Source organism: Mastigoproctus giganteus, chromosome 13 (assembly GCF_048544385.1).
Source record: "Mastigoproctus giganteus isolate SK-2022 chromosome 13, ASM4854438v1, whole genome shotgun sequence".
Lineage (NCBI taxonomy): Eukaryota > Metazoa > Arthropoda > Arachnida > Uropygi > Thelyphonidae > Mastigoproctus > Mastigoproctus giganteus.
The window spans coordinates 15,321,175-15,342,679 of NC_143587.1; the positions used below are offsets into that span (position 1 = coordinate 15,321,175).

The 21,505-nt window shown below is 37.0% G+C and overlaps 1 protein-coding gene across 4 annotated transcripts in view; it reads left to right on the forward strand.

The window, feature by feature from the left end:
* Positions 1-93: 93 nt before the first annotated feature.
* The window catches only part of LOC150075795 (uncharacterized), a 35,175-nt gene continuing 13,763 nt past the window's right edge, over positions 94-21,505 (forward strand). The window contains exons 1-2 of one of the 4 annotated variants that reach the window (XR_016547813.1): positions 94-496; positions 10,555-11,405. The gene's annotated coding sequence lies outside the window, so the exon portion shown is untranslated. Of the gene's footprint in view, positions 497-3,398; positions 3,874-10,554; positions 11,406-20,001; positions 20,345-21,505 lie in introns of those variants that run through there. The other 3 variants (XR_016547812.1, XM_090387539.1, XM_090387538.1) reach the window with 3 other exon arrangements.

The following is a 21,505-nucleotide window of genomic DNA, read 5'->3' on the forward strand; positions in this document are numbered from 1 at the left end:
TTCTGTTTCTCCACAACATTGTCCTAATAATCGGGCTCCCAACAGCCAATAGAGAGGGGGTAGCGCTGACTGTTGCCAGTTGCGGTTTATTAATCGGTGGATTGCTCTATTACACCAGGGCAAGACATTTAATAGAAAACGCACGACCTCTGGATGACCTTGTAATGTTCGACACTCGAGATGAAATGGTGATTTCCCCTTGCCCGGAATCGGACGAGTTTGTTGATGTTAGAGACACTGCTGACCACGTGATCAGCGCTCAGGCCAGGACCTCAAGATCGATAAGCAATCCAGAGATCATAGTCTTCCAGAAACTGCCGGAAGTGAAAGCATCCCCTCCTCCGTCTTATAGAGAGACCGTAAGTGACCTTCAAGACCTCCATGACTACGATTACCAAAAAACAGGCTAATTTCACCACTAGTAACAACCTGTAACTTACGCTGAATTGTTTGTTTTTGTTCTAATACAGCAACATGGAGATACATCACCAACAAGGTATGTAACGCGCCTTGTTTCTGAGTGATTTATATGCTTTTTGGGATGCGCTCTCGGAACTAAACAGAGAGGGATACATATCATTCACCGTTAGTTGGCTAAATAAGTGCTAGTTATAATGAGAAGCAATGTTTATAATTTTACTGGTTGTAAAAAGTATGCAATGTTCATCAAAAAGCATTGAGTCTGCGAGTATCTGTGTTTGAATCTTTTCATTGTTAAAGTGAGTTTCAAAAATATATTTTTCTGAAGTTTTATTTACAATAAATTACAATAAAAAGGTTTCTTTTTTATATTCCAGTACAGCCACCCAGTGGCAAGTAGAATTTACAACATCATTGTTTATATGAGCAGGTATAACAGCGTTTAGTAAACAATTGTGTAAACAATGATTTAATTTTTGTGCGCTTACTCCAGGACCAAAACAAGCGTTGTGAATTGAAAAAAATAAAAAAACACTAGCTCATCTATGGCTAGCCATTTTGGACTCACAGTTCAACAGAATAACTGCACTCAATTAGTTTTTGAGAGAGATTTGTAAGTAGGTGGAGGAGATTCCGATTCTTCTGCGGACCAGGAAACGCTGACCTTCACATACTTCTCAGAGTCACTTGTGGCGTCTGAATACGAAGGTGGGGGTGTAATTTCTACATCTTCCCTCGAGCTGTTAATGTTTCGGCTTTCTGATTGGTGATGTTGCGAGATGGTTTCTGGACGCCGGATGTTCTGTGTAACTCTATCAGTACGTATCTCATCCGTGAAGCACATAAAATAGAGGTAGTTGCTAACACCGTTTAGTATGAACACACCGGCTATAACGAAAATGAAAATCCCAAACTGCTGATGACTTGAGTCCTGATACATAAAGCGTAAACACGCTCCTGGTAATATTAAGATTAATCCAACCACACAGATGGCGGTGGAAACTCTTCGCATGACCTGGCGACGTCTTTGATGCAAATCGTAGTTTGTGACAAGTAGTGGAGTGTCTTCTTCCATGATCTGATATCTAGCAAAGAAATAAAAGAGAAATTTTAACATTAATTGCCTAATAATTCCAAAGTTAGTATGATTATTGAGTAACATAGTCGTGATTAGCGCAAGGCCCTCTGCCAGAAGCGTAACTAGGGTGATGACGATGTTGACCACAGTCATTGGCACTGAGTGGAATTAACGAAAATAATTCAGAATAATTGAATTTATAATTCATTTTAAAAATATGACTTCGGTTATTATTATCCAAATCAATTATTATAAAAACCTCCATTCGAATTATTTTATTTTATAATTTAATATAATAAACAGCACCAAGTACTCGGCGTTATAGCTTGGACTATGTTCAGTTTATAGAACGAATATCGTTATTCAGGGTCCTGCTTCAATGCCTAATACAGTATCTTTTTAATCTGCATAGCATCACCAGAATAGGTGAATTGGCTATACATTTAAAAATCTGAGACACCGCCAGGACAACTGTTTCAAAGATTACTGGCTTCTCATCAGCTAACGAGTAGTCTATTATTCATAGTTTTATAAATAAAGCATTATGATTGAAATAAAGAGACAAGTTACAACCATGTGTTACACCAACCACATTGACATATGATGCATAAAAATTGTCTAAAAAAAAGACTACAAAGTCATTATGACACAAATTACTGCGAATAAAATTTTATGTAATAGCCAATTAGCAGGAAGTTTATTTTTGAACTCAAACATCGGGGATGTCTCTACCAACTACTGAATATGACTCATCAGAGGAACAGAGAGAAACATCAGTTAATTTTAAAAAAAATTAAATTATGTGCCTGGGATATCTTCAAATTTAACATAAATTAGTCTACTTTAATCAAATGAGGCATGATAGCCATCTTCTTAGAATCTACCCGAGTATCGAAAGATATTCTGATAGGTTCTAAGGACAATCAATATAATTTGTAATTTTCCTCTATAAGCTATAATAAAACACTTCACTTTTTCCAGAAAGCTCTACTCAACTATTGTTAAAATAAAATAAAATTAAACAGATCACAGAACTCTGTATGCTTACCTTCTTATCCAGTGTTTTGTAAATAATGTCACAAATTTTTAAAAAATGTTGAAAACGGTAACTGATGTTTTAATAAACAACATCTTTCTATCCTGCAAAGTTCAGATTGTGCAATGGTTGCAGTGTCCACAGCCAATATGAATGTGATTGAAAGGGTAATTATCTCGTGCTCTGTTATCTTGGAATTATCATAGCTTTGTATCATTTTCCATTTAAACCCAGAAGTTTCTCCTTATCTTCAATGAAACTTGACGGTGTGCTAGAAATAGACAATGATTTGTCCATGAGCGAAACCAGTGACATCATGGGACCAATAGACCTTCATCATCCAATCAGCAAAAATCACCAAATTGTCATAATAAACTATTGAAGTTTTATCGATCAATAGCACAAAGATAAAAAATAAATAATAATACCAATGCAAGGACATAAATATTGTAAACAAGAGAGTAAGTATTTTTAGCTGGTCTGCTAATGTCCGAGGGGATTCGACCAACTCTTTGGGGAACAAATTCTGTCGTATTTTCCTTTTTAATTTGCTTAAAGTTACATGCATCCTGTGCAGTCGAGTAACTGAAAATGTCGGATCCACTTCATCAACATACACAGAGGAAAAGGGGTCTTCAGAGGGAAAATCACCCTGCAATTTAAAAATATATATATATTTTGTACTTTGATCATAAAATGTGCCTTCGGTTCTTAAGGGAAATTTCACCTCTGTGGTACGGAAACTTTGATAGATTTATTTATTCTGATTCTAGATACAAATAACGTAAAGTTTCAACCATCCTGAAGAAACAACTTGGTTCGAGGCTATCACGTACGTCACTGTAAACACGAAAAACTGTCAGGCGCCATTGCCTTCAGGCATGACTTGGATATATTGCTTCAGAATTAAGCAAAATCTCGTAAATGACTGAACTGCGCGTGTCTGAACTTGGGGCTTTTGGAAACGTGGAAGTGAATTTGGACCCATGTTGAAAGACGACATGTTGACCTACATTCTAGACTCCGCAGCACGATAAACTGTCCACAGGTCACCTTTTTCGCTAAACGACCTTCAGCCTGCCACTACGACAGTCACCAATAGCACGTGATGTGTACCCAAGTGGCATGGCGTGAAAGGAAGGCTCTTTCTTGCAGAAGGCATCTTCGCAGATTTGCTTTCAGTGGATTACTACGGTTCTGTAAGTGATTTCCGTGACGTTCAAGTGATCCATAACGGCGGGTACTACCTGGAAAGGTCACCGAGCTTCTGAGTTTGGTTGCAGGTGTTCCACTGAAGGATAAGACTATTGTAAAGCCTTGCTCTTCGAATAAACACAAAGTAAGTGGTTTTGTAGGTTTGTTGAAGCCTGTTAGGGATTGGGTTTTTATTTTCAAGTATTTTTCTTAAAGTATTCGAAATCAAGATGTAAAATTTGCTAAAACGATTATTGAATATTTGAAACTTAAAAATTATCTTGGTTTAAATATTTTGTGAGGAAATTACGTGGATGTCTTGTAACAGCAAAGGAAAAACTCTAGTTAACCAGGGAGTTTGTATTTTAAGTAGATTTTATTACAGATAACAAGATTGCATTTGTTTTATACAAATGAATGTATATGATAAAGGAAGGGAAGTTCAGCAATATCTGAGAATAAAATTTGTTTCAGCGTAAAATGCCCTATGTGATGAAAGATAAACTTTAACATCAGATGTAAGTTCGCACTATCAAACAACTCCTTGGCAGGTTTAGGATAATCGACATCCCACTATAAATATGCGCAGGAGTTAAATCTAAAGTAAACACAATTTAACAAATAAAATAAATAAATAATTATTTTATGTTTTTGGAACATTTATATAAGTGCACACCAAATACTGTGATATATTTAGGAGGACCCTTTGAAGGTATAAGTTATCTCCAGACTCGTTCTGTTATATTTATGGATATTGTGTAGGTCCGAAGCACGGGAAGAATAACATCGTTGGTGGCCCCAAGGTGTGTACTGCTTAGAAGCTTATTTTGGAATGCCTGCCGGTGATCAAGACAAGTTATGGGTACTCCATTCATACTGTGGTACTTGCAGGTCAACACACGAATGATGGTTTCCTAAATGCATGCTATGCTGGGTAGAGAAAAGGGCATACATGTGAGAGAACATACCAACCATCTGACGACTGCTAGTTTTGTATGGCGATATATCAGTTCAAAAAGTCTGCGGATTGTAAAGCTATAGTGTATTCCAACCTGCCACACTCTATTGTTCCAGTGCCACACGCTGAAGACCTGCCAATTCCTAATACACTTTCCACAGAATTTTCAGAATCGGAAGGTGAATCTTGTGAAGGATAATTAGAATTACACCTGAGGAGCCTCTTCAAGTAAAGTGGCACATTTCCATAATCGGAAAGAATTGGATAACTTTGTAAGGGACTAGGTCTAATCAAATCGGTCCAGAGCTCCTTACATCTCGTTCAAAAGAGTAGAATCTACAGGATCGCAGCCTACAAGGCTTCCTCATAGAGAAAAAGACATGACACTTATGCATGTTTTTACACTATTGCAGAATGTGCAACTGTTCTTATTAGTCTATTAAGATATTGGTATCAGTCACAATCTAGAAAGTGGTGTCTTTTTACAAACACTTCAAACAAATGCTGCACTGCTCCCTGTTGCACATTCTGTTCATATTAAAGAAGACCTTGGAAATGTGAAGCACGTGTTGGAAAAGATAAAGTATGACCAGTATAAAAGGGATGTCTGTCGGGATCTGAAGATGCTGGAGATGGTTTCATTAAATTCCCTTGATTCCTCGAACTACATGACAGCAGATTTTTTAAAATTTTTGGTTTATTACATCAAGGATTAATACTCTCTTCTTTACAAAAGTTAAACATTATTAAAAATCGAATATAATATAGTATTATTGGGCAAAGCGTTGATGCTATGCAAAAACTATAGTCATATTCAGAATCCGCATATACAAATTCATAAAATAATACCAGGAAATGCAGACAGACAGAAACGTTTTTGGAAATTGGTTGCATAGCTTGATTGATATATTAATCAGAGTAAAAATTCCAAAGATTAATTCAAAATTTTCATTAACTAGATGATGAATCTTTTATGGAGATGTAAAGAAACAGTTTTAAGTTCTCGATTTAAAAAATTTAAGATCGTAATTACATTAAATCAGTTAAAACAATTTTATAAATAAATTATTGAAATTTAATCGATATATTTAATAATTTTTATTATCAAAATTTTCACTGATGTGCAATCACTGGAAGGATGTTTATAATTAACCTCAAATACATTACAGATAGATTCGTATCAAGGATATTAACTCCTCACTCCAAAAAATTTATTATTCTGTTACATAAAAATAAACCATTCTGACAATTAAAAACTAGGGCACTTACCTAGAGATGGATTCGTTCCTCTTATAAAGGAGTCTCAGCGATCCTAAAGTATTTCTTTCTAAAAGGGACTGATACGCTTCCTGAACTTTGAGCTTTGTCATTTGCTCAAGGGGAATTTTAAAATGATGCGTGCGTCAGCTTCCGGTTTTCTGCAGTTGACATTTAAAGTGGGGGAAACCTCCAAAGGATATCCCAGAAAAGTGTGGTGATTGCTCTCCCTGATTATTTCGAATTTTCATGGTATCAGTATTTTTAAGAGATATTTTTAATTGCAATTTCATTTTACCAATAGGTTTCATAACAGCAGAAAAACTACCCTCAAATTTTATTTGTAGCTGTCTGGTCTTATTCCTAAAACGTTGAAATTGTTTCTAAAAGTACTGTTGTCCGAGACTGTCAGAGTTTATAGCACGTGGGCTTCAGGGAGCTCAAAGAACTTGCAGGTTTTTTTTTAGACCTGAAGGTCATTTCATGTTTTCCGGCTGTCAATTTGCTTGAACGTTAGTGCTACCTCGGAATGAAACTTTCACTTGTGCTACTCAAGGTCAAATGATGTGCTCCTGGTTTAACCACCAATATCCTTCCCTCCCCACCTACCGGTACTTTCTTCGTCAGTCTTTCATCCTGTAATGCTGCGCTGTTCCCCATCAGTGGTGCCCAAGCTTCATTAATTTTCAGTATAATTCACATTCCCTTTTAAGATATTGTACAAGCATTTTTAATCCACTGTAAGAACTCTTTACTTTGCATATCTGTTCAGGTCTGCCTAACTTCCAAAGCTAGGATGAGATTATAAAGTGGCAATGTTTTAAACTGCTAAACTACTATGACATTAATGGAATACTCTAAATGATCCTCTTTGGACGAAGAAAAATTATCGAGAATGTTTTTCAAGACATTTTCGATGTCAAAGGAGGGTTATAATTTATCATAATGTTATTATCATCCTATATACCCTAATATCCTGACGCCTATATAAAAAACAGCAGTAATACTTATCGCTGTGATGACCAAAGTAACCCATAATGGTGGGGTTTGGTTTCCCTCCTATTTCTAATTTTCATGAATGACATATTTTCATAAAAAGAAAAAAAAAGTCCAAGTAGTTCTACGAACTGTGTTTTATGATATATGCTACTTGTTGCATGTTAACAAATCCATCAGTAGCAGCACATGATTCAGAAAAGAGGATTACACCAGAGGCGGACTAAGTCAAAAATTCTTACCGGGGAAAACAAATAGAATGTATTGGAGATCAGGGTGTAATATTGAAAATCACACTGGCCTCCATCATCCTCGGGCTTACTGAGGTTTCCCCGGTAAGTCTTATGGCCAGTCCGCCTCTGGATTCCACTGTGTGTTTTTGTTGCAAAGGTTGTAAGAAGATTAAGTACAAATTCAGTGTTCTAATAAACGATTTTATGAGAGGTTGAAGGAATTAAAACGAGGACCATAAGCTTACTCGCCGAACGTTTGAGGCTACACTCGTGAATCAGAGAACGCAGTAGACTCCCCAACGGCAAAAAGCGCTGGATGCAGAAGAAGAAACTATTGTTGGTGAGTCAGTTGTCAGGGAAACAAAATATAATTTGCAAAAAAGGATAGGACCATGGTATGTCTGCAGGGAGCCATAGTTATTATCTTTCTAGAAGAGTTGTTTTCTTTTAAGTGCAGAGATATTGTTGTGCGATGTTAAGGATTACTGACATTAAGAACACATCTTAGGATTTACTTAATAGACATATTGAAGTAAAGTCGCGACTTAGGTTTAAATTTCATAGTGTGTGCAATTATGACCATACACAATATGAAGGAGTACATAATGAGAACATTGTCAATCATTTGAGCGCTGGAGACACTGCAAAGCTCATGGGATAGAATTTTTCAAAAAAGAGTACAACCAAGATCGTCAACTTCAAATACAATAGTGGACTCCTCTGATATTATGTGGTCGCCCCAGAGCATGAACAGAAAATTTACTCATTTTATTGTGATAGGAAAGCAACCTGTGGGAGATTACAAGGTTTTCTGGGTGTTCACATGGAACAGGTAAACATATGCATTGTATTAGGGTTCCTAACAGCAAAAAGAGAAAACAGGAACACGTATACATGCTTCAACGCTAACGTTAGGCATATGATAAATAAGTTTGAGGAATTTTAAGTCATGTGGACATTATAGGGCGAAACCTTCAACGATGTGGACAATATGGGGATGCTGGAAACATAGTCTACCCAGGTATACGGATGCAGAACTTATAAATGATGAGTGCAATGCATACAGAGAGTGCAGACAGTATAGGAGGGGGAAACTTATACCCTTACGTATAATCCCAGGCAGTGGGATTATACGTAATTGACATCGGTGGTCAGTGCAGTGTTGAGTCAGTTTGGTGTGACATAGGCCTAATGACTGATGAGTACAACGAACAATTGTACAGAGAAATAGAGTGAGCTAAATCAGAATGTCTTATATGGGGGCTTTTAACTTCCCACATATTGACTGGAACTTGTGGGTTGGTCACTCACTCACTCACACACTAGCAAGGTTTTGTGGATTTATTGGATGATTGTTTTCTCCGGCAGCACGTTAGAGAGGCAACAAGAGGACTAAATTATAACGGAGAACCAAATGATTGCGTGATATCTGTGTATAAAGTGGAAGAGTAAATAAGGCACCACCTGGCTATATTACTTCTTTTTCTGCCTCTTTTAATGTAATTAAAAGAGGCAGAAAAAGAAGTAAGCAGACCTTTGACTACAATTATGAGAGTATCCTTGGATTCAGAGAGAGATTCCCGTGGATTACAGATTTTATAATTTCTCTCCTGTACACAAAAGGGAATCAAAGGGCGAAATGAGGAACTATAGACCTGTACGCTTTACTTCTCTTTCAGGAAAAATAATGGAGTCAGTGGTTAAAGAACTATTGCTGGATCATCTTGGTAGAAATGCAGTTATATGGAAATCACAGCACGGAATTTTCAATCGGAGATCTTGTCTGACCAATCTGATTGGGTACAAAAAATAAGTTTGACACCACAAAGTCTGATTTCAGTAAAGCTTTTGATAATGTTCCACGTGGAAAATTACTGTACAAATTGGAGTAGCGTGGCATTAAGAGCAAGTTAATGCTCTGGATTAAGGGATTGCTGAGTGGGAGAAGAGAGAGAGAGAGAGAGTGTGTGATTATTAACGGACATTGCTGTTGGGCAATGTTATTACTGGAGTCCTGGATTGAGCTCTCGGCCCCTAAATGTTTTCAATATTTATTTACGATATTGATGAAGACATATGAAGTTCAATGTCTAAGTGTACTGTACTGAAGTGTAAAAGTATTTCATATGGGTAGCATTAATCCTATAATAACATATAGATTGGTTGATATTACAGTCAAGATGGTGAAACACGAAAGACACTTTAGAGGTATGCGGACAGGCTGCTAAAACAGCTCATGTGGTTTAGCCAACGATGTACAGGAATTTTGCCAGTCGGGACAGAGATGTGATTGTCGAATTGTATAAGGCAGTGGTTAGGCCACACGTTGAGTACCGCATATAGATCTTTAGGCCTAATTTTCGGAATGACGTGGATCTCTTGGAACAGGTGTAGAGAATAACAACACGATTAGTTATTCTCCGCCCAAAAGGGTACTCTTACCATGAAAGACTTCAGTTCTAAACATTGTAGCGGTTGAAAACTAGGCACCTATGACTAGAGACCTGCCTGAAGTGTTTAAGGCTCTAAACGGATTGAGTTTGCTAAATGCTGACGGACGACGTCCTTTCTCGCGTGTGACAACACTCGTAAGGGACCATAAATTTAAACTGAAAAGGAATGAGTAAAAATTTGCTTTCAACCAGAAATTTATTGGGGATTTTATTGTTGGAACACCCTTCCACCAGGTGTTGTGGAAGCGACTGCAGTGACTTCATTTTTCAATCTGCTGCACTGACCTTCCCAGTCAACAACTCAATACAATTAAACACCTGTGGAATGAGAAAGAACGAGATCTTCAGAGTACAGAACTGCAACCGTCCAATTTGCAACAACTGTTGGAAGCCATCGAGTCAACATGAACCAGCATCGCTGAGGCAGGCATTCCATACCTCGCTGAATCCATGCCATGGCGAATCCAGGCTGTTCTGAATGTGAAAGGATGACGGATTCCTATAGGTAGGTGTACTTAATAACGTGCTTGAAATACACTGCTAAGCAGTGTTTTTCAAGCACGTTAAATAAGCTTCCTTCATGGGATCAATGACAATGTTGTACTTAAGCTGCTACAAGCCATTAGAAAAAGGAGAAAAATCTACAAACTCACTTTATTTGAATTTTGTAGATAGAGTTAAGTTTCTTACACGAATTATTTTTTGCAAGCAACGAAAAATAATGATTTATTCATGCTTAAACCATGAATTATTATCAAAAATAGTAGCACAGTTAGCAAGGAACTGGAACCTCTTGCGATATCTTATCAGACATCAACAATAACTTTTGAAAATAATGGTGTAATAATACGAAAAAATTCTATTTAGTATTTCCAATTTAATGTTGGTAAACATTGTTAAAGATTTCTACTTCGTGTTTTTTCTCCTAGCGAAATGACGAGAGCAGACAATATACCACTTCTGTCTGCAACATCGGAGCCTTGGTGGAAAGAAGACAGGAAACTGTTTGCCGTTCTTTGTGTGGTATTCAGCTTTTCATCTTTCTTAACAATAACATTGTTGCTCGTCAAGATTGACGGTTCTGGTGACGAAAACGCAGTGTGGTTGTACATCGTATTCTTCTGCATGACAGTTCCACATTTGGTCATATCGATCCTGATGTGTTCCAGCGTCTTCTCCAGAAGTCAGCCCACCATCTGCCCAGAACACGGATGCCACTCATCTCCTACAACATACGGCACAAGTGGGATACTTCCGAAACCAACTGCCAGCAGGGAAGATTCGCTCCTTATGTCAGTTGCAGTTTGTCCTGATCAAAAGTAAAAATTAACGATCATCAACTTCAGTTATCGCAACAACAAGACCCAACTGAGCTTACGTGATCTTGAACTACCGAAGTCTATGCCATGTTGGTGATCATTACTACCAAAATGTTCATATATTGAGAATTAAATCACCATGGACCTTTTAAAACCGTTGGTCCAAAGTCTAGTAACGTTCCAATGTTTGTTGTTTTTTATACGGAATGGGGAATTCTGTTCATAACATTGGATGCTTAACGATTTCGAAGGGTTATAGAGGCAATTGAGGGAGATTTATACATTGCAGCCATGCTCAAAATATGAACTTTTTGGTCATCTTATTTTGTACACTAGCTTTCCGCGAAGAATTTGAGTTTTCATGAATTTTTAATTTTATGTTTCTCTTAGAGGAATTTTTCTACTTTACTCTTCTATTGATTTTAAGTAAACTGTAACCAGAATATAATATAAGATATTTGATGCGAGGAATTTCTTGATTTTTGTTAATAAACAAAAATAATTTAATAAAATCAGCAATGTGTATTCAATTATTTATTTCCTTCTTCAATACATCATTACAAATATTTCTGGACTATATTTAAAAGGCTAAGACCCGTCTAAATCCTGTTTACATTTCACCGTGATAATCAAGATTTTTCTTACTCCAGATAGACTGCATCTTCTTACTAACGGTAAGATAGCAGATGGCTGCTAAGGAGACAGAAGAGACAAAGGCCAGAACGAAGATCACAAATATCACTTCGGCAGATGCCATTGAAAATGGGCAAGGAACCTGCAACAAATCAATTCATATAATCAATTTATAGAATCGTTAATTACTATTAATTATTTTTATTATTAATTAATCGTTTTCTAAATATTTTAATTTCTTAAGCAGCTTCTGAGATTATTAAAATATCTAAAGAAAGTACATAAGCGTATTTGAAAAACGCTGCAGTGTGCACAACCTTTGACCCATTCTTCTACCAGTGTATTTAGTTCTTCGATAGATAAATGTTGTTGGTTGCAAATCTGCCCTATGTCCCTAACAGGAATAAATCAGGGCATCGCATTTGCCCTCCCAAAGATCTACTGTTTTATAAGCACGTAGGATGACTTTTATCTTGTTAGCAGTTGTTTGTTGACTACTCACAGCCAAAGTAACTTAGGCTGTGAGGCGTTGGCGTACTTGCCTGTAAATTGCGTGCATTTGTTAGATTTCCAACTAATCAAACCAATCTTAATGACATATTCGCGTTTTTAAAATAACTGGCGATATATTTCATTAGATATTGAAGATAATCATAAACAAATGGATCCTTACCTTTGCTGGCGGTGGTTCTGTACTGAGAATATCACCAGTGCAACACTACATCGTCAACGGCTAAGTATCACAATCATCCTAATCCCAAACGTGCAATTATTTCAGCTAAAAGTACATGGAGAGAACCGGTTCTGTCTCCTTCAACCAACATCCATCAACTTAAAGGTATATTGGATGTCGTCATGCTGAATGACTTGCATTGGAAAACACAATTTATTTATAGTATTTAGCTTCTCATCGAGTAGTAGTAGTATCCATACATGTGGATAATTTCTGGAATCTCAAAGTCCTTTTAAAATCGAATTTATTATGATGGAGTCACCTGCAAAGGAAAATAGAATTATAAATTATGTTTATTAAACTTTCGCAGACTGCCTTGGTGTGCTTAATTAGGATCACTGGCGTCCTTGTATCACAGCGCCCTCTGTACTTTCTGTCGACAGTATGCAGGGATAGTTCGCAAGTGCTGTGTGGACAGACAATCTGTTAGAACATTTTATTTCAACATTCCTGGAAACAGCAGTGTAACTTTAACAGAGTTCAGATTTTAGATATCTCACACAACTTCTCCCATGAAGTCATAAAGGCTGTGGAGGAACTCCTACAAGAAAACCATTGCATTCTTACTGAAAAAATTGCACTGCGCGCAAGGCTACTGTTGGTTCAGTCCATAGCGAGGAGTTGGTCAGTGAACGATGACTTAATATGTGTTCTGTGCTTCTTGGATGGTGGATACCCTTTCTAAGAATACATAGTAAACGGAGATGAATCATTCCTCCCATCATACCAGCTTCCAGATTTAGCCCTCGTGGGAACCACAGTTGGTAAAAGCCCCGTCCTTCCAACACTGAGTGGAAAAGACCTGAGGTCAAGTCTCGTCGATGAGGAGAGGAACTTTATGGGCCTTTTTTATCATTCCTCCCATCATACCAGCTTCCAGATTTAGCCCTCGTGGGTACCACAGTTGGTAAAATATCCCCGTCCTCCCAACACTGGGTGGAAAAGACCTGAGTTGATGAGAAGAGGAATTTTATGGGCCTTTTTTCATAACGTGGCTGAGTTAGTCGGTCTCTGGCAAGGGTGGAATGGTTTTTTCCTCCGGTAAACTCGGGTTTTTCGTCCAGCAAACAGAAAATCCACAGAATGCGCAAGTTACAGGCAGTATATACGAAGCAATATGGCCTTAGTTGCTAATGCTCAAAAAACCCAATAACAACAACCCCAGACACCATGTGATTACCACCTATTTTGGCGACTAAAAGACGCACTAAGAGGATGTCACTGGTCGCCATATGAAGAAATCAAGAAGGCATTCGTTCGTTTATGAACCTCTCGATGAATTTTAGCTAGTCTTTTTGCAACCAACAACAACACAACCATGCTTTTTTGTTAGAATACATAGTCTCCCTGGTGTCAGAAATATATCAACTTGGATACAATGTTCCACACGGAAGTAAGTCTTCTCAAACGGAAGTAAGGATTCCAGAAGAAGATCTGGAATCCTTAGTATATTAACAGAGACTTATTGCTCATTAGACATCATTAACTGTATGGGTCGTGTCTAGCTAATTTAGCAAACGGGAAACATTTCGTAGTGTCCCAACAACTTAATTTTAATTTGTTCCAAGTACACAACTACTACAAAATATAAAATACCTGTACAAAGGATTTATTCCATTTTAGATCGAATTGTAATTAAGAGAATAAATAAAATTAAAATAATGAAAATAACTGTTATCTCTAATAATCAAATTCCTTTCGGATTCGTCTAAACTTACATAAACGTAGTACATAATTAAATCACAAGATGGCAGCACAGGTAGGAGTAAAATAAAGTTGATTCTTTTGTACAGTGCGCGTGTTTGTTATTTATTCTTAAATTTAAATTAACCATAGCTCAGTACTCAATACAAGGAAATTTGCTACTCTTAAGTGGACAATGAAAAGTTTTGAGCATTATGATGGATATAAAGACTGCGAATGTGTTTTTAAGGTTCTGGTTTGAATGTAAATTTGTTTAGCGTCTCCTTTCCCATTAGGATAGCATCGGTAATAAAATTTTAGTAGACTAATATTGTCCTATTAGTCAGCTCGTTTTATTTATATACAAGTATTTATTTACTCTTCGAATACAGAGAAGAAAACAATGTCCCAATTAAAATGTACCTTCTAAACATTTCTGTAGATAACAGACAAAACAGGTGTGATAAGGTAAATATGTTTTCATCGTTTATAACCTTTTATCTTTATTCGTAGTAGTAGAAGTGGTAATGGCAAATGATGCAAGAAAGCAAGCTTATACAGCATCAGCCAAGAAAAAAAAAAATCGCATTTCACCCATCCATTCGCTCCAAAATTCTGTCCTTGAATTTAACTTCCACAACGACAGATGGAAGTTTGTTCCAGCAATCAAACACCCGCTGGCTAAAGACAAATTTCCCCACATTTAGTCTACAACTGTGTTTAGACTACAACGATTTGAATTTATGCCACCTCAATTGCGTAATCTGAACAAGAGGAAGAATCCCATCAACACTGAGCTTGCTCAAACCATTAAAAGTCGTATACATCTCATCAGATCACCTCGCCAGTGCCTAGTCTCCAGAAGCTGCAATTTGCAGAACTTAAGCCTTTTATGGTAATAGCAACCCTTTGTTCCATTCAACAATCTCACCAATCTTCTCTGTACTCGTTCCAGCAGCTCTACATTCTTCCTAAAATGAGGCCTCCAGACTTGTATGCAGCACTAGAGGTGTAGCCTGACCTTATACAAAGGGAAAATCACCTCCTTATCACTGCTAGCAAAATTAGAATTTATTTAAGCCATTCACTTGCACAACAAAAGATGGAAGTTCGTTCCAACACTCAACCACCCACTGGCTGCAGGCAAACTTCCACACATCTATCCTACAACCATCTTTCATGAACTTGAATTTATGTCCCCTCATGTGTGTAGTCTCAAGAAGTGGAATACCTTAACATTCAGCTTACGCAATCCACTCAAGACTTCACACTTCAGTCATATCTCTCCGCAGATGCCTACTCCCGAAACGCTGCAATTTGCAGAACTGAAGCCTTTCTAGGTAAGAGCACCCGTTTCTTCTCCTCACCAGTCTGATTGCCCTACTGTACACCTGTTCCAGCAGATCTACATCATTCCTAAAGTGAGGCTTCCAGACCTGTATACAGTACTCGAGATGCTGCCTAACTAACAATAATCACTCCTTATACCTGCTAGAAAAGTTCCTGTTTATCATTGATAAGACCTCATGAGCTGCTCTTGCAGCCAGTCTGCACTGCTCAGAAAACTTCATATCTGACTGCACAATTACTCCAGGTCTTTTTTATTTTCCACTACTCTGAGTGTAGTACAGTACAGTTGGTACGATACTCTGGGGTTACTGGTACCCATGTAAAGTACTTTGCATTTCTCAATGTTAAACCTTCAACTGCCATTTCTCAACCCATCTACCCAATTTTCCTAGATCCTGTTTCAGTAGCTCACCTTGCTGACTGTCGTTAACCACTCTGCCAACCTTTATCATCTACAAACTTCGATATTAAGCCTGATATTCCTTCATCAATATCATTGATAAATATTGAAAACAACTATGGACCCTAGAGGACTACTCCACTAATAACATTAATCCATGAATATAATATCAGTGCCCATTGATAACCACTCTCTATCTCTTTATCCAAATACAAATGGACTGCAATCAGAAATATGTCAGATCTGGACTGGTAAAGTAAACTCAGTGCAAAATTTATAGAAACACTCAGGATGATGAGAATGGAAATACTGTGTATTCGGAGTCCCATTTCTGAAATACTGCTAGAGGCTTTCTTCAATGAAAAAAAATTTCCTAACACTGTACTATAAATTTTTAATATATAATCTTGGTCAACATAATGTGATGTAAACTTCTGATAATACAACAATGCAGCAATCTAAAATTCGACACCACTATGCTATACTTGTAAAATCTTGAACTTTATAAGCCTCTATACTTTTAGACCGGTAAATAAACAAAAAAGCGACAAAAATCTTCGTTGGTCTACGCACAGAGTACTTTACCCCTCCAAAGATAAATTATCTTTAAATCATAATGCTGAAAATAATGCTGGTAACTCCAAATCACAAACAACTACTGAAAAGTGGTCCATTGATTTGGTCTAATAGGGTAAGGTTATCAAGATATGACTAATTCTTGTTCTATGAGTTCCGCAACAATCAAAATGACGTAGCCAAACCTAAATTCCTCTAGAATAAGTCAACAGTGATATCGAGCATCAGATGACAGCATCTTCTTGGCAGCGTAGTGGATCCATCCTACTCCATACTCTTTGAAATAGATTTGGCTTTCATTTCCTCCAGGAGATGAAAGTCAAATTTATTTCAAACGTTATTATTTCTAGAGAAGGTTTTATGAAAACATTTTTCTTTTATTGCTGCCAGGAACTTGGGTTTTTCCTGCAAAATATGAAAACCGGATTAAGACACATTTTTCTGAAACCTCGTAATTGGAGCAATATGGGCGGTACCTAACTTACAGATTCATCAAGTTACACCCATCACTGTAGTCTCTGCTATTTAACATTTATGTAAACGACCTACCTCTTGTGGCATTGCCCGAGAAGAGTAAAACTTTTATTCGACTTACCTTAACTCGAATTTGCTAGTCCGTACTTAACAAAATTTAATAAACAATTTATAAAAATTATAAGTTTGCATTGTTAAATGTTTACTACAACAAGATGGTGTTTCGCATTATCACACTAACATGTAACACGCTCATTTATCAGAACATAAAATAGCCTTTTCAAAATCAAATGTATAAAGGACAGGGGTAATTAACTGTTCAATTCCCAGTAATTTATTCTTATATGATCTTTTAGTAGACTGGGGCTTAAGTCCCTGACTGCTAAATACGGTCGCTCTGTCAACCCGCACTGGACCAGTGTGGCAGATTATGGTCCATTTTTCCTCAACGTGAATTGTTGAGGAGGCTTCCATCCTGCAGTGGATAATGGCTACAGTTTACCTTTTATATAAAGGACCAAGTTTTGCCCTACATGGTGACTGTGTATCCAAATTGCACTGGATTCTTTAAAAAAGCTAACGCCCAGTGTCACAAGGCCCGAATTGTACAGGGATGACTCGGGGATCATGTCCAAGCATTTCGTGTGCTGCTATGACTGCCACGTTTCCCTGACATCAATCCCATCGAGCATTTGTAGGATGCACTGAGACGCAGCATTCGCTAGTTCCCGTCAGTGCCTGCCTCCGTTGCCGAACTCCGGAATGTCCTTTTGTCCATCTGATCCAGGATACCTTCCGCGATCTCGTGAGGTCGATCACGACAGGTTCAAGCAGATACCAAGGCGATTGACGGCCAATACGCTATTAGTTAGGTGATCATAACATTTTGGTTCATGAGTGTACACTGCTAGGTCACTTTATTAAGACCGTGGAGGTTTATCACATGGAATGATCTATACAAAAATATGTAAATCGAAGAGGGCACATGATGTTTGATGTATATAGGAAACCGCTATAAAGTCGTGATCCAAAATAGAATCAAGACTTGGAACCACCACCACCGGTGTGTTAAGCAGATTCTACAGCAAAAAGGATGACGTGTAGTGTTTCATGGATAATCCAATATTCGTTGTTACTTTTGAACAACTTGCACGCTACGTGCCAAGTCATGTCGAAGCATTGATTCGGACTAATGCCAGTCCAACGACCTATTAGCTCATGATTCTAATAAAGTAGTCAGGCAGTGTATATGGAGTTATTCCGAATGTGTGATTTAATGGAGTTGCACACTGTTCTGGCCTTGATACAAGACCCCGTTTTATTAAGAGGCCTTCTCTTCCCATTCTCGCTCTTGTTTTTGTTAACTTGCCGACTGACGAATGGAGCATGTAGTAAACATGGAAATATAACTTAAGTTTTGGAGAGAGTGTAAACCGCTTGATCAGTTGCAATTATACAGATTGTGCATGCTTAACACTACGTTCTACGCTCACTGTCCTATGTTGACTATGTATGAAAAAGGGCAAATTAAAAGGATATTAAAAAGAATTTGGTCATCTGTCGGGCAACACGAAATTTCATGCACTTAATGGCCTTTTAAACTGGAAAATGGAAGAGACTAATAGATTTATGTTTATATTTTATGCCTAAAACGTGTTTTATGTAATTTTCAGTAAAATTAATTAATTTTTTAAAATAAAATAATTAAAAAATGAAAATTTCCATACAATAAGTATTGCACTCCATTATAATGAACAGAGTAAACTGGATAGCCAAATTATAAATATTTGAAAAAATCTGCTAAACAAGCTTATTTTTTCCTCCCGAAATACTACTATTGCTACTAATACTACCACATGGAAGTACTGAATAACTGTCCCTCAGCTTTCGTCTGCCTTCAGAAAACTATCTTCAGAGATAATAGTGCTTAACACAGTATTTTTATTTAATTTATCCATAACTGACATGTCCTTATTGGCATCAGCCATCGAAGAGAATAAGGAAGTGAAAGATCAGTCATCATTTGAATTTCAACCATTTGCAAGAGGAGAATTCTGTCCCTGTTCAGCTTGGCAAAGTTCCAAATGAGCTTTTCGTCCTTCCCAATAAGTAAATTACTGTACATACAATGTGCACTTCTCGTTTTAGCCTTCAATCAATGTTTCGCACGAACAGCATGCGACCCAGGCTCCCCAGGACGGTAACAGCAGGTTAGAGGTAGTACTTCTGCTTCCACACAAATTGATACAATACAGCGTTTGGTTGAATGGTTAAACCTTGCTAGATTAAAATGGAAAAACTCTCCGATCACCACCTCTATAAATGACTAACCAACCTTTAAAAAAGCCCACTAATTATAGCAATCACGAGCCGAACTTTCAGTCTATTGTACTCCAATGATCAGTTGCTAGGTCTGGCATTGTGCCTATACGCATTATATTCGAAACACATCCTTCGGGGACATCACGTAGTAATGAACAGGTCAAGAGGTCACAAATAACTAATACAACCCTATTTCCTTCCGGCCACGCTAGGAGACCTGTACAGTACTGAGTTTGCATTTACCAAAAACTGCAGACAAAATAAAAGATGTGGTACGGAAGAAACCCAGACAGTACACCACGTGGCAAGTCTAACGACTTGTTTACAAATCCTGAATATTTTTAGATTTACGTATAAACCCTTATCATTTATACATCTAGAGTTCCACTGAAATATAGAAACTCAGCGACTATGGAGAAATCGGGAGAGTTCATTTTACACAATTTTACACAGCTGTTACACAAGGCTGCTTCATAAAATTGCTTACTCTGCCTTATCACGGCAGCAAATGAACTTTGATCTAGCAGGTCTAATATTGCCTCCACAAACATAAACAGTTTAACAACACATCTAACAAATCTGGAATCTGGGAAAAAAATTTCAATACAATTATCAACGGGAGTAATTTTTTAGAAATTATTTTTAATAGTTTCGATACTGGTTTCCTTTCGACTGTTTATTATTATTATTTAAACTACATAAAAGAACTCATGCATGATCCTGCAGAAGTTAAAGCCCCATTCTTCGAAGAGTTTCACAACACTCTGCTTCCACACAATAAACTTCTAGAGCCTCAGTACTATCCAATAAGCTCCAAGAATGTTGCTCGTTCTACGCTCAAGCGAATATGTACAATCATTACTAAAGAAACCTGTTGCACGTCAAGTGAACAGCGGAGCATGCGTGGACTGTCTGTGATTCAAGCAATTGGTTGTGTATACATTTCGGAAGTTTTTCTGTCCGTGTGAGTCGTTAATGATTTTTTCTCCTGGAGTCGGAAATAACTTACTTTGTGCACTTTATGGGAGTGTTAATGACGTCAGGTGGAATTCAAATATTGCGTAATGTGTGGAAAGAGATAGTCGGATGGTTGTTGTGACTGGCCGACTAGTTAAGCCACATGGAATTGAACAGGAAACACATGTTTAAATAGACGAAGGCTGTTATTTTATGCGATATTCATCTAAGCTTAGCTATTGAAATTTGATCAACCTGTCAGCCAGGATGACGTGAGTGTTTTTTTCTAAACAAACCTAATCTTAAAATAAAGTATTTTATAATAATTATTATCATTATTATTACTAATATTATCATTATTATTTATAATAATGAAATGTCTTATTTTATTTTTGTATTATCAGTTGTATTTTAATAATAATTTTAAAGCTATATTTATAGAATATTCTACAAATACGAAATTATACATTCTTTCCGTTAGATGGTGTTCGACAACCTTATTATTAAAATAATATTATTATTTATAATAATGAAATGTCTTATTTTATTTTTGTGTTATCAGTTTTATTTTAATAATAATTAATTTATAAGTTACATTTGGGAATATTTATAGAATATTCTACAAATATGAAATTATACATTCTTTCCGTTAGATGGTGTTCGACAACCTTTGGTCAACAATTGGTTTAGAATTACGTGGGCGCGTGCCCACTAGCTTGTAACCACGGTAACTGGCAGCTCAGTAGGAGTTCATATCTCCTTTATGGTAAAGTCAACAGCAAATTGTGTTTACAGTAATTTCTTAAAAAGAAAAATACACTTTGGAACAAAAATATAATATTTATTCGTGTGTGTATTTTGAGAGCTGTAATTCCACAAAATTTAGCTGGGGATAAAATCTTGCAGGTAATTAATTAACTAAAGTAGTAATTAACTGTTCAATTCCCAGTAATTTATTCTTAATTTATTTCTTAACTTCACAGTTCACCTGTTCGATTCTCAGTAACGTATTTCTTAATTTTTTAAGCAAGTTAATCATGCGTGTATTTTTGATACTTTGGTGTTGGCTGTACTTTGACCTTTTTCTGATCGTCCATGCATCTCCTATACTTTGATATAAATGGAGGTTTTGCCTTGGTGGTCTATCAGTTGTGTTCACCTGAGTAGAACCAATTACTTTGAAACTGGTTATATCTTTTGCGACAAGTGCAAGGTGTCACTTAATAGTGGACTTTCCAGCCCGTTATTGAGACAGCAAAAATGCTTCCTTCCAAATGTGGCTGTCCATGGTAGTACCACATGCCGTTTGACCGAAAGAACATGGTATGGTATGGTACGTGAACAGATAAACACTTTCAGACTATTCCTTGCATGACTTAAAATATTAACCGTTACTTTAATATCCGATAATTATATTCCTCATCCGTAATCCT